This window comes from Terrapene carolina, unplaced genomic scaffold, assembly GCF_002925995.2.
Source record: "Terrapene carolina triunguis isolate 2854851 unplaced genomic scaffold, T_m_triunguis-2.0 Scaffold190, whole genome shotgun sequence".
NCBI lineage: Eukaryota > Metazoa > Chordata > Testudines > Emydidae > Terrapene > Terrapene triunguis.
Window position 1 is genome coordinate 3,059,787 of NW_020664541.1, and position 13,182 is coordinate 3,072,968.

The 13,182-nt window shown below is 42.4% G+C and overlaps 1 protein-coding gene and 1 long non-coding RNA gene across 2 annotated transcripts in view; one reads left to right on the forward strand and one right to left on the reverse strand.

Annotated features, from left to right (window-relative positions):
• Window positions 1-3,515: 3,515 nt before the first annotated feature.
• LOC112126076 lies at window positions 3,516-11,208 on the reverse strand. Its single transcript, XR_002909779.2, has 3 exons — window positions 11,148-11,208; window positions 10,865-10,951; window positions 3,516-4,033 (listed from the first exon to the last, which is right to left on the reverse strand). It is a non-coding gene; the product is annotated as an uncharacterized LOC112126076 (long non-coding RNA).
• Window positions 11,209-12,364: 1,156 nt separating this feature from the next.
• Window positions 12,365-13,182, forward strand: part of SLC6A13 (solute carrier family 6 member 13) — a 58,437-nt gene continuing 57,619 nt past the window's right edge. The window contains exon 1 of the mRNA XM_029912114.1: window positions 12,365-12,613. The gene's annotated coding sequence lies outside the window, so the exon portion shown is untranslated. The remainder of the gene's footprint in view (window positions 12,614-13,182) is intronic.

Sequence of the window (13,182 nt, forward strand, 5' to 3'; positions counted from 1 at the left end):
AAGCAAATGAAAATGGGAAGGATTGCAAGCTCCCTCAATACCTACTTTCCTATAATCACAGGAACATACTCAGACTGCCCACCCCTACCCCAACCCAAACATGACCCCTGCTTGGTGAAAGCACAGTCAACACGGAGAGAGAATAAATTCAACCCTTATCAAACTCTAATCACGCCAGAGCAGGAGGATAACAAATGCACTATGGCAGCTGGAAACTGCACAATGACTTGAGAGATTCAGAACAGCGAGTCTCATGCAGAGAGATGAGTTTCAGTACAAATGAATGTAAAGTCACATGCCAAAGGCAAAGAAATGAACAGCGGAGATACAAATGAGGAAACAGCTATCTGAATATCTGAGATGTATAAAAAGATGTCTCTTACTCTGGGTGCCTTTGAAATGAGGGCTAGTTCAGTGAGAGCCACCAGCAATCCCCAATAAAAATTCAACCCCAATACTAAAACGTTCCTTTCCTCTCTTAAAGGCCTGGGTAAAAAGGCAGGCCTTGCAGCATGCCCTGAAAATCAACACTCAGTTGTTTCAGTGCAAGGTGGAGAAATGGTTCCGAAGCTGAAGGACTCTCAGTGAATGCTGTACCATAGGTTGGTGGGAACGACAAGTTGAGTGCCTCCGCTGGACTGCAGCTGTGGCAGTATTTCCTTGGGGGGGGGGGGGGGGGGCGCAGGGGCCATTTCTGAAGAGGATAGGACCCCCCCCCCCAAGCCTTTTAGAACTTCATAGAGCAAAGCAATACTTGTCTCCTCAAGATTGGATTAGTGCAATGCCCTGTACATGGGGCTGCACTTTAACTCAACTTGGAAACTAAAACTGATGTAGAAGGTAGTGGCCTGCCTGGTAAGTGGTGTGTCTTGATAGGACATCAATGGTCAGCCATCTGCACTGGAGAAAGGCACAAATCACAGTAAATAGATTGCAGTGTCCTGTTCCCAGACACATGAACAAAGCATTATGAGGCACAGCTGTTCTATGGTCAACTGACGATAGCTGGAGCTCCAACGCTAGTCCCAGAACGTGAATGAGAGTGACTGGTGGTAGACACATCCTCCAAGTGGGGCGTGAGAAATCAATGTCACATCTACTCACTACTTCACTTCAGCCATATCCGGACTGAGCTTTAAACAGCTTGCCTCTCTTCCAAGTCCCAATCTCCAAATGTGACTGGGTGCTCAACAGCACTGGCAGAGTCAGGCATGGTAGAGAACAAGACCTGGGTGTTGTCAGCATACTGATCATTCTGCATCCCATACTTCCTCGCTAACCCTCTTAAAGGCCATATATACATGTTGAACAGGAGTGGAGTGGGGATGAGATGGAACCCTGCAAAACTCCAAATAACAGCATCCTAAGGGGGACAGAACATTGATTCAGGACAAGTGGCTCATGCCAACTTCTGGGAACACTTGGTCAAGGAGGAATGGAGCTGCCCAAGAGCAGCCCTATCTATTGCTGGTGCAGTTCACAGGTGCTTCAATGATACCTCATGGTCATTGGTATCATGGCAGTTGATAGCTCTAACATTGGGATGGACACATGATCTTCATCCATTGCCAGGAGGTGATCAGCAACCAATGGCACCTGTGTAATTGCTGTCCTATATCCAGACTGACAAGGTTTAAGGAGATCTGAGGCACTTAAGGTACTCTGGGAGTTGTCTTAGCACAACCTTCTCAATAACTTTTAACCAGGAATGTAAGATTGGATACTGGACAAGAGTTAGCCAAATAGTATTGTGTTAGTTTCATGAGCGAAGACCATGCAGCAGCTTCCTTAGTGAAACTAGCATCTTGCCCTTAGTAAGAAAGGAACTGATACATACAGGTGCGGTCTCTGGGTTGTCAGCAGAGTCCCTGCTGCAACAGCACGTTCTGGGATGTAGAGGTGTGTCGTTTGCTCTTTTGCGCTTCATCAAAGACAATGTTACTGCAGGGGTCCCAGGTAAATAACAGAATCAAAGTCTCTCCTGTTTCCCTTGATCCCAGGTAGGGTGAATGCCAATACTCAAAGGCTTGGCTGGCTCAGTGGTTTATTTACTCCTCCATCCTTTACCTGCTTGTGCCTGAGTACGATAATGGGTGCATGATTGCGGTTTGCTATGTGGCTGAGGAAAGTAAGCAGCAGTATCTTCCACAGCTGCTGTGCAAAGTGCACCTCCTGTCTGTGGCAGACTGAGTCAAACTGCACCTCCAGCAGTCTCTAGAGACTGACACTGTCATTTGACTCAGAGGTCCAGCCCCCGCTTGCCAGAAATTCAAAGACTGAGTCTCCTCCACAGTAATGTTTAGTGGCATCGCGGCACCATCTGACTGAAGGCAAGTATTTTAATGTATAATTGAAATGTTGGTGTCTCTCCAACCACACGTGCTTTGCTGCACACAGTTTTCTGATGACAGTTCTGTCTATTGCACACGCTGGTCCCAGAATTTCACTGCCATCTCCCCTGTAATTTGGAGTGGATTATTTTGTCTTCCTTATGACACCATCCTGATCCCTGCTGAGGCTCCTCTCTCTCAGGCCCTGTACTTTCTGTACTCCCTGTACTTATCACTTTCTGAATGATATACAAGTAGGTGGAAGAGAGAGAACTTCCTGAAATTATCAGGAACCATAGAAGACTTTTCACCTAAAAGTGTTGAGGAAACACCTCCTAACCCTGGGAGAAAAAAGAGAGAGAGTACAACATTATGTAGCAAGCTATCCCTGGCTCAGGAATGGATTGGAATTACAAATGGGTGTGGCATCAAACCCAAGACATAGTGCGCCACCTGGTCCTGGACAGATCCATCCTACCTCTGATGATCCCTTAGGAATCTGTGTTTCTCTTGAGCTTTGGCACCTCTTGTGTCTTATCAAATATCGAATCCGTACAGTGTGTTCAGCATTGGCAGCACACACTTTGCATGTGAGGGGAGTTCTTACTTTCTGTACCTATTGCAGTATTCCCATGCACAAGAGACCTGACAGACAGTACGTTAGAGGAGATGTACCCAGCTCCCCTTTTATTTCCTCCTCCCATCTCTGTGCCTTGAGCTGGAATCAAATGTCAGATCAAAATAGCAGAGACAAAATGTTCCTGACAAGAAGCAGCTGGAAGTTGATGTTTGCAGGGGTTGCACTGAAGCTCTGATGAACCTGACAGGGATGGATGTGACAAGACCAAGCTCAGTATTTCCCCTTTGAAATCTCTGCTGACACTTCACCAAGCATGGATCACTGTGCTCCTACCTGTGTTCCGCTGGCAGCCCCAGGATCCTGTCGTCATCTTCTCAGTGCTAGATTGGTCAAAGTTTTTTGTTTTATTTTTACTTACAATTTTGCACAACTAACTAGTGGGGTTTGTCAAAATTAAAAAATTTTCCCAGGAAAATGTTTTGATGAAAATAATTTTTTTGAGGAGATATTGCAAACATTTTACTTTCTAATTCAAATTTTGAAATGCCAATTTTTTTTTCATTTTGACATTTCCACAATGTTGGGATGTTTCTTTCCATGAAAACTTTTCATATTTTGACTTTTTATTTAGTTTCAGCAAGAAAACAAATGTCAAAATATTGGATTTTCTGGTGGGATGGGAATTCTGTGTTTTAAACAGCTGTAGTTGGGGCAGTTTTCTGTTCATTCAGTAAATCCTCTGACTTAACAATGAACATTTTTCAAGCATCTGTAAATGAGTCTGAACAAACATTTTAAAATAATTCACTACTTCCTGCCCTGTTTGTGCATCTTTGTTACAGTCTTTTGGGACTAGATTGCAGGCTTTGTGTGGAAGAAGCAGGAGAAGAGGTGGAAACCCAACTGTTTAAGATACGGTCATCCTAGAACTCTTCAGTTCCCTTTCACAGGTGGGAAGGTGAACATCCAGTTGATGGTTGTGCTCTAGTTCTTACTGTAAACAGCCCAATTTTCATTTGTAATCTTTGCCTTTGTTTAATCCTGATGTCTAGAAGAGTAGATGAACAGAACATGAGGAGAAAGGAGGAGTGTCCCTCTTGCAATAGATGGTCACATTTCTTACCTTTAAAAAAAAAATTATCAGGTGATTTTTGCATATGCCCAGTTCTTAACCAGCACTGGGACCACCTTTACACTGTAGCGCTACCACCACTCACCCCAAACAGTGACCTCCTTCCATGGCACACAATCCCCACATTTGGTGTGAGGCATACTCTCTGGTTCACCATCAATCGTTAACTATTAATTATCGGAGTTAATTGTCTTTTATGGAAAATGTACAAACATTGCCCTGTCCATGTTCATGCGGTGAGGTGTCTGACTGCAGGAGGACTGGGAGGCTTACACTACTTACACATCTTGCCATGGAGCCTTGTTGATTCAGGTTACCAGTTTGTGTAGAAGTGGGACTAGCAAGGACTCCAGGGGTTATCTGGCTGATGGAGGGAGAAGGCAGGTGTAGGGAGGAGCTGGTGAAAGTGCTGGTGTGAGGACGAGGCTGGTATTCTAGTGCGGGATCGACAATACTAAGTGGAAATCAAAGCAAAGGTAGAATATAGAGTATTACAATCGTGTGTGTGCACTCTGTTTACTTCCTGCCCACATGCAAGCTCTGGTGAGTCCTGTTCTCACACATGTACACTATCATGAACTGCTTCTCCCATGTACAATACACACTTGTGCACTCTTCTTAAACCCAGTTTTGATGCTGCACTCACATGAGCATGTACACAAAGATCACTGTGTTCTTGGTCTGGTTCCCAAATGGGATAGAGCAGCTATTCTCAGCAGTTGACTCTGGTTCTGTGCCCACACTGGCTACAACATGAACTTTGATTTTAAGTTCACACTGCTCACACAGAGAATATTCTCACCAGTGTGCTGTAATCCTGGGCTCAGACTGGAGACAATGGGGCTATATTCACCTAGCTCAGAACACACAGAAATCACCTGATCCATCAGGAATATTCTCAGCAGCAGGCTGTCTGGTTCTGTACTCACCATGGATAGAATAGGCCATTTCCCTGCGATGCATTCTGGTCTGTGTTCATATTGGCCAGTGAGCTCTGGCTATCAGTGTTTATTTCCTGTACACACAGCATGGTCTCCAGACCAAAAGTATGGAGCAAGGCCCCTGGTTTTTGCAGCACTCCAGTGTGGAAATTCTGTTTCTCCTTGGCTCAGAATTCTGGTAGTTCACATAATTATAAAGACAAATGCCCCCAAGGAAGGCGGCTCCTTCCATTTGATCCATGCTTTTACACTAGTAACTCATACAGAATTAACTGCCTCTACATGGTCTGTATGCTCCTGAGCAATTAAGCCTCTGCCATGGTAAACTCAAATTTGGCTAGCAATAAGGACGCCTTTCTGTAAATTTAGTCCTGGTTCAAGCAGGAATCACTCACATATGCTTGTTATGGCTGCTTCCTCCATCAGTTGGGCTCAAGTCTGACATAGAATCATTGAAATTTAGGATTGGAAGGGACCTCCAGAGATCATCTAGTCCAACCCCCTGAGCTGAGGCAGGACCAAGTACACCTAGACCATCTCTGACAAGTGTCTTTGTCTATCCCATTCTTAAAATCTCCCAATGATGGGGATTCCACAAACTTCCTTGGAAGCCTGTTCCAGTACTTTACCCTTGTAGTTAGAAAGTTTTTCCTAATAATTAATCTAAATCTCCCTTGCTGCAGCTTAAGCCCACTATTTCCTGTTCTACCTTCATTAGACACACAGAACAATTGATGACTGCCCTCTCTTTAACAGCCCTTACCATATTTGAAGACTGTTATCAGGTTTCTCTTCAGTCTTCAGTCTTCTCAAGACTAAACATGCCCAGTTTTTTTAACCTTTTTGTATAGGTCAGGGTTTCTAAACTTTTTATCATTTTTGTTGCTCTCCGCTGGGCTCTCTCCAATTTGTCTGCATCTTTTTTAAAGTCAGGCACCCAAAATTGGACATAATATTCCGTCTGAGACCTCACCAGTGCCAACTAGAGTTGGGACAATTACCTCCTGTATCTTAGATATGACACTACTGTTAATATAGCCCAGATGGAGATTTGCCTTTGTCGCAACTGCATCATGTTGTTGACTCATAGTCAGTTTGTGGTCCACTATAACCCCCCAGATCGTTTTCAGTGGTAGACTGCCTAGCCAGTTATTCCCCATTTTCTATTTGTGCATTTGATTTGTCCTTCCTAAGTGGAATACTTTGCACTTGACTTTATTGAATTTCATTTTATTGATTTCAGATCAACTCATCAAAGACGCATTGAATTCTAATCCTGTTCTCAAAAGTGCTTGCAGTCCCTCCCAGCTTGCAGTTGTCTGCTAATTTTATAAGAATATTCTCCTCTCCATTATCCAAATAATTTAATGAAAATATTGAATAGTACTGGACTCAGGACAGAGACCCCTGAGACCCCAACAGATATGACCTCCCAGTTTGATGGTGAACCATGGATAACTACTCTGAGTACTGTTTTTAACCAGTTGTGCATCCATAGAATCATAGACTAGCAGGGTTGGAAGGGACCTCAGGAGGTCATCTTGTCCAACTCCCAATCTAGTCCAACCCCCATCTTTATAGCTACTTCATGTAGATCACATTTTCCATAGTTTGCTTATGAGAATGTCATGTAGGACTGTCAAAAGTCTTACTAAAATACATCATGCCTACTTCTTTCCCCCCATTCACTAGGCCAGTAACCCTGTCAAAGGAGGAAATTAGGTTGGTTTGGCATGCTTTGTTCTTGACAGATCCATTACTTATCACTCCATTATCCTCTAGGTGCTTACAGATTGATTGTTTAATAATTTGTTCCAGTATCTTTCCAGTTAAAGATAGGCTGATTGGTCTATAATTCCCTGGGTTCTCTTTGTTCTCCTTTTAAAAAAGTTAGGTATTGTGTTTGCTCTTCTCTTTTCCTCTGGGACCTGGCATATTCTCCTTGAGTTCTTGAAGATAATTGCTTATGGTTCTGAGATTGCTTTAGCTAGTTCCTTAAGTACCACAGGGTAAATTTTGTGAGGCCCTGATGACTTGAATACATCTATCTTATCTAAATATTCTGTAGCTTGTTCTTTTCTTTTTCTGGCTTGTGTTCCTTCCCTCTTGTTAATATTAATTGTGTTAAGCATCTGGTCACAATTAACCTTTTTAGTGAAGACTAAAGCAAAATAGGCATTAAATATCTCTCGTCTTGATGTTGTCCGTTATTGGCTCTCCTTCCCTGCTTAAGTAGAGGACCTACACTTTCCTTCATCTTTCGCTTGTGCCTAATGTATTTATAGAACTACTTCTTTTTGCCTTTTATGTCCTTGTCTAGGTATAATTCATTTTGTCTTAGCCTTTCTGATTTTAAGCAAGTTCCTATAACCTGGCAGGATATTGGTCAGTATGTTATCGCCCATCTGTACATATAGGCAACATTTCTACTACCTCTTTCTACAAACACATTCAGTTAAGGCCTAGCAGAGTTTGAAAAACTGAAATGACCAGTATTCTATTGGTTATCAGGTAAGTGGAAATGGATAACATTTACCCTGGCTTTCAGTTCCCAAATAGTTTTAATGGCAAATTTTGGTCCTGGCATCTGGGAAGTCACCTGCAGCAACTGCAAGAATATATAATTCTGAAACACATGAAAAACGTTGTTAACTAGTGGGACAGAACTGCAGAGGAGAGGTGGGAATGGGAGAGTAGCAACCCTCCTTGTCCAAATATTATAGATTGTAATTAGGACAGAGCAAATGCAAAATACAGCGAACAATTTCTTTATTCCAGGAATTTCTAACCAACAACAGATTGTGTGTCAACCACTTTTCTGGCAACACAGGTTAAACTTTTTGAAAGCATCTGAGTGATAAAGGAGCATAAGAGCTGCTGAAAGTAGCTGGGACTTGTGTTCCTGAGGCACTTTTGAAAATCCCACTCTCCTACACAAAGGATGCACCTACTTCATCTAGCAGACGCTGAGGGGAACTCATGTTGCTATGCCTTGCCCAGAAACCAACTCTAAGGTTTCTTTTCCTTTTGCAGTTTCATTTGAGTAACTGGCTTTGATTCACCCAGACTTAAATTTTATACAGCACCTTAGATGCCTGGAGATGGATGGGTCCTTTAGAAAACAAATGAATAAACTATTTCCTTTCTCTGACATTAGGCCAGACCTAACTGTGATTCCTGTGACACCCTGCTAGAGACTTCCCTGAAACTAGTTATGATGTCTGTCTTTCTTTGTTTGCACACAGTTAGCAAGCCGGGTGCCCTGTGCTCATGTATGCTTGTCCTATAGACTTCACTTTGAGTGGTGGGTGCCCAGCCCTTCTGCAAACCCGGCCCTTAGTGTTTATGAAGCACTTTGACTCCCCCCACTCTGAAACTTACTATAGATGTGCAAGCTATTGTTCGTTGTTATGCTGACAGTTACCACACAATCAATGTAACTTCAATTGCTAATGGAATAATGGAACAGATTTAAGAGAAGATCTTTGTAAACACCTTCACGTAAATGGAATGAGGAGTAATAAAACCAACCTAAGTTTATAAAGAGGAGACAATAGTCTTGGGCCTAAAGCAGGTGAATGGCAGACAGGTATCTAGGCTCTACTCTTGGATCAGACTTGATCTGTGACTGTAGAGAAGAATAAAAAAACCCACATCTTTTTGCCCCCAAAACAACCCCCCTGTTGAACCAAAATTCTCTGCTGTGCACACAATTCTCCCCTTGGGGAGAGGATGAGAGCGAATGAACCACATGTGATAGGTATTAGTCATGTCACTTAATGCACCTCTGGAAGTTGCTCAGATACTATGGTATAAATACCTGTATAGAATAGAAGCCACTGAATAATTAAGCTTCACAATAGTCCTGTGAGGTAGTCAGTTTCACTCACCACTAAAATGAGCTACTTCTGAGATGAAATGGGGTAGCTGTTTAAAAGCACACAACAATTCTGCATGACAGGAAGCAGAGGATACCGTGTCCACTTGAAATGGCAGGAGGAATTTAAAAAGAATAATTATTTGAGATGGAATTTGCTCAGACATCAGGGCAAACACCCTTACTCCTACAGAGAGTACTATGGGATATTTATATGTGGTCAGACTTTGATAGGCAATATCACAAGTAACACAGTCCCCCTAATACCCTGATGGGGGATTGGTTTAATAGTTATTCAGATGGGAGAGCACTGCCCATTGAATTGTCACTACAGCACCTATGTGCCCATTGGACATCAGTCTACTATAATCTATATATAATAACCTGGTTCAACCAAGATTATCTTGGGAGATACCGCAATGAGAGGTGGTATGTCAAAGCTACAGGATCCCTTCTCTTTCCTTTCTTTGTGGATTGGTACCGCATTTGCTTTTTCCTGGTCCTCTGGTATCTCCCCACTTTTCCTTTATTTTAAAATGTATCAGTATCTTGGTAAATTTGATAACTAAATAAGTCTCTTAAGCTGGGATGCATATTGTCCAAACGCACTTATTCTATGTTTGTATTTTCCAGTATTCCTTTACCTGCTTTTTATGATGTTATTTCAGTCATATTTCTGATGGTTTGAACCTCTTTTATTCATTCTTCTTACTGAAGACATTTTTAAACGTTCTGTATCTCAGCCATTTTGAGTTCATCCCTTTTCCTCTTTTTTTCCCTACAGACCTTTTTTATCCCAACATATTGGTTCAAAGCCCTTCTCATTCCCATTAACTTCTTTGGCTGGTATAACTCATTTAAATACGTTATTGAACTCACCTTTTCCCCATAAGCCTTAACTGATTCTGTATGTATTTATTTGTTCTTTCCTTCTGTTTCCAACAATGAGCTTATTTTTTTAATCCTCAGATCTATTGAGTTTGTACCTGAACTATACTGACTGCTTCTTGTTCTTTTCCCAGAAGATCTCTGTGGTGTACCTTACTTATGTTATGTTTTAGTCTTCTCCAGCCTTCTTCCATGCTTGTGGATTTTAATACCTCTTCCCCTTGCATTGTGCTCTTTCAATACTTTAATTCCTGAAAATTTGCTTTCCTTTATTCTGCTGCATTCTGTGCATTCTTACCTGACTTGGCTCAAGTCGAATAGTTTGTTATGACTGGCAATGGACTTCCCAATTGTCCTCCTTTGTTCCTCCCAACTGGCTTCTCTTCTGCCTGGAGCTCTACTTTCTAGATCATAAAGTTGTTGTCTTTGTAACTTGGGAACATCTTTGCATATTTACGCTGATTATCCAATACACGTCTGGGTAGCTAAGTCCCTTGTGAGTACAATATACAGTGGTTTCAAGAACCTCCAGGAAATTTTCCATAATCCATCTTTTTTTTGTCCTGGGTAGGTCTGTAGCAGATGCAACCTATAATTTTGCCCCTTTTTAATCCACTGTATCATGTCCAAATTACTTAACTACTACACTCTTCATTGTTAGATTGCATTTCTCACTGGGATATTTCCTAATGTCTCACCCATTAAGAGTGAGATCTGTGGCAGTTCACTAGTTCTGTAGCTATGTCTTGCTCTCTCTCTTGCGAGACACCAGTGACACACGTCTTCTGTTATTGGAAGACATACCTAAGTAAGAGCTCATTGGCCTGAGAAAGGAGTGGGGCAGAGTTAGTGGAATGTACTCCCACCATTGGAGCCTGCCTCTTCCTCCTGCCATCTTAATATCCTGCTTGTGAAATAATTAGTGTAATAATCCATAATGGAGATTTAAAAAATTGCCCCACACTTTCCCCCATCATTGGGAGGTAAATCCATGCAGAGAGGTCACTGGGGTTTGCCCATGTGTTATGCTCAATCACTAGCATTCCAAGGGAAGGCTTAAATCTGTGTTAGAGAGGCTGCAGTGAAAATTCACTGTAAGTTAGGTTCTGGTCTTACCTGTTTCTGATGCAGCCTGGAACGTGAACTTGCCTCTGGTATGGACTTGACAGGCATGTGTGAATTTTTCATTTATTGTCCCTTGAACTGGGGGAAGAGAGACACAGAATGAGTAACAGAGGGAAAGAGGAAGAGAAGTAGATAGAGAGGGGGAGAAACAACCAATGGGAGACAAGGGGACAGAAGTAGACGGTGAGAGACTGACAGACAAAGCAAGGTAGAGGTACACATGGAGCCAGTTTCCCTCACCCCCCCACACCAGGAGAAAGTAAAAGACACTCACATGGACTGGGGAGAGAGCCCCTTTTGCAATGGCCATGAAATCAGTCATGTGTAGGTTGTTGTCCAGCCCTGAGGGAGTGGGGGAAGGAATGTGGGTTGGGCAAAGTGTAGAATTGCACCACTGCAGAATTTTTCTTCCACACTTTAAATAGCCAGTACCTTTCACGACTGCTTTCACATTTCCCTCCAATCAGACCCTTGACAGCTCCTTCCTTAAGGTAACTGGCTCACTGTTTTCTTCTGCTTTCCTTCCCCAAACTCCTTTAGTTACCTTGTGGTTGGCTGTTTGTTTAATAATTTTCTAGTGTGTAAAATTTGTTTTGCTTATTCTTCTGAGGAATTGCTGTCAGATGCTTGGGAGTGTTCATTACTGCTCTGTGTGTGTGTGTGTGTGTGTGTGTATATATATATATACATACATGTATGTACACAAGCACACCTTCTGGAGTATGCTGGGGTAGAACCCCCACTCTTATGGCTATTTTTGGAGAACACCATTTGTTGCCATTGTGTTTTTCTGCTCTTTGTGAGAAATGGCTGTACAGGAGAATTAGACGGGGCTTTGACAAGTCGCCTCAGTGGGACACAGGAGAGATCAATGGCAGATGCTGTGTGCAGGAATGTGCGTCCATTGCTCAAATAGTTCTCAGCAATCCTTGCTTATGCACAGTATCTAAGTACCTGCAGCCATCCTCCTCCTCCTCTGCTGATACGTCCTGCTGAGTTTTGCTGCCATGAGTACTCCTTGTAGGGAATGAATAGGCACAAATATCCCATGAATTGCTGCAGCAAAATCATGGTACAATCTGCACCCCAATTCAATGTGTCCCTGCAGTATTCTGAAAACACTGTAGGAATTTGCACTTAATTCAGTCCCAGTCTTTCACAGTAAAAGACTTCTCTAGGGAACTTTGCAGGACAGTGAGCAAATAGGATTAAAGCAGCGGTGAGCTTTCCTACCTGCAGAAGCACTTTATTAAATAGTGTATGAGCACCAGCTCTGCAGGAATCCACAGCTACTGCCGTCCCAGCCTCTGCTAGCAGGAGTCACTGTAGGGAGTAGCATAGAAGCATTGGCTTTGGGCTGCTCACAGCTATTCGTTTCTAGCCTTACCTAGCAGACATTGTAGGGCAATGGCTTTAGGGAATGGAGCAGGGGCACTGGCCGGGGAGGAATTCACAGCTGTCGCCCCTCCTATGTTACACATAATTTCATAACTGCTCTGCCTTTTCCTCCCCTGTAAGCTGGACCTTTAAATCCCTGAGAACTCTGCTATCTGCAGAGAGAGGCAGCTATTTTGAGAGGCAGAGCTGCTGCAGCCTGTCGCAGAGGAAACTCACACTGTGCCCTCATCGAAGCCGTACTTTACTGATCGTTCTTGTTCTCCTAAAGGGACGCTGTCAGCGTGGAAAAAATCCCATTTCTGTCTGAAAAACTTGTATCTTCTCTTCTTACAAGTAACACTGGTAAGATCGCTTCACCTGACAGTAAAAAAAAAAACCCCACTTTTCCCTCTGTCAGTTTGTTTACTTTGTGCATGTGATGGTGGTTGGTGCATGTGACATAACTGGATATAGTTAATTTCATGACTTCCCTGTGGACTTAGTTAATCAGCTTCCTCACTGGAAAAAACCCTTATAAACTACAACAGGGGAGTATAAAAACCTTTATAAAGTATCTTCAAGACATTTAAAAAAATTAGTTAAGGCTTGTCTCCTACGTTTGTACAACTCCTGGGACAGTGTGGCCTCAGTCCAGATTGGGGCCTTTGGGTGCTAGATTAATATAACATAACCAATAATATTAGTAATGTACATAGCGAACAATATTAGTAATTAATATACGTAGTGAATAATAATTAGTAATATTTAAAGGATGCGCTTTCAGAACTGGAGTGTTTTGAAATGAGTCAGTTTTAAATGATAATAAAGAAGGTAGCACCCCTTAACTTCAATTTCATGGATTTATTTTGGATTAATGTAGGTGCTTTTAGTATATTGGAAAAAAACATAATATACCCTATCAGGAATTGTAA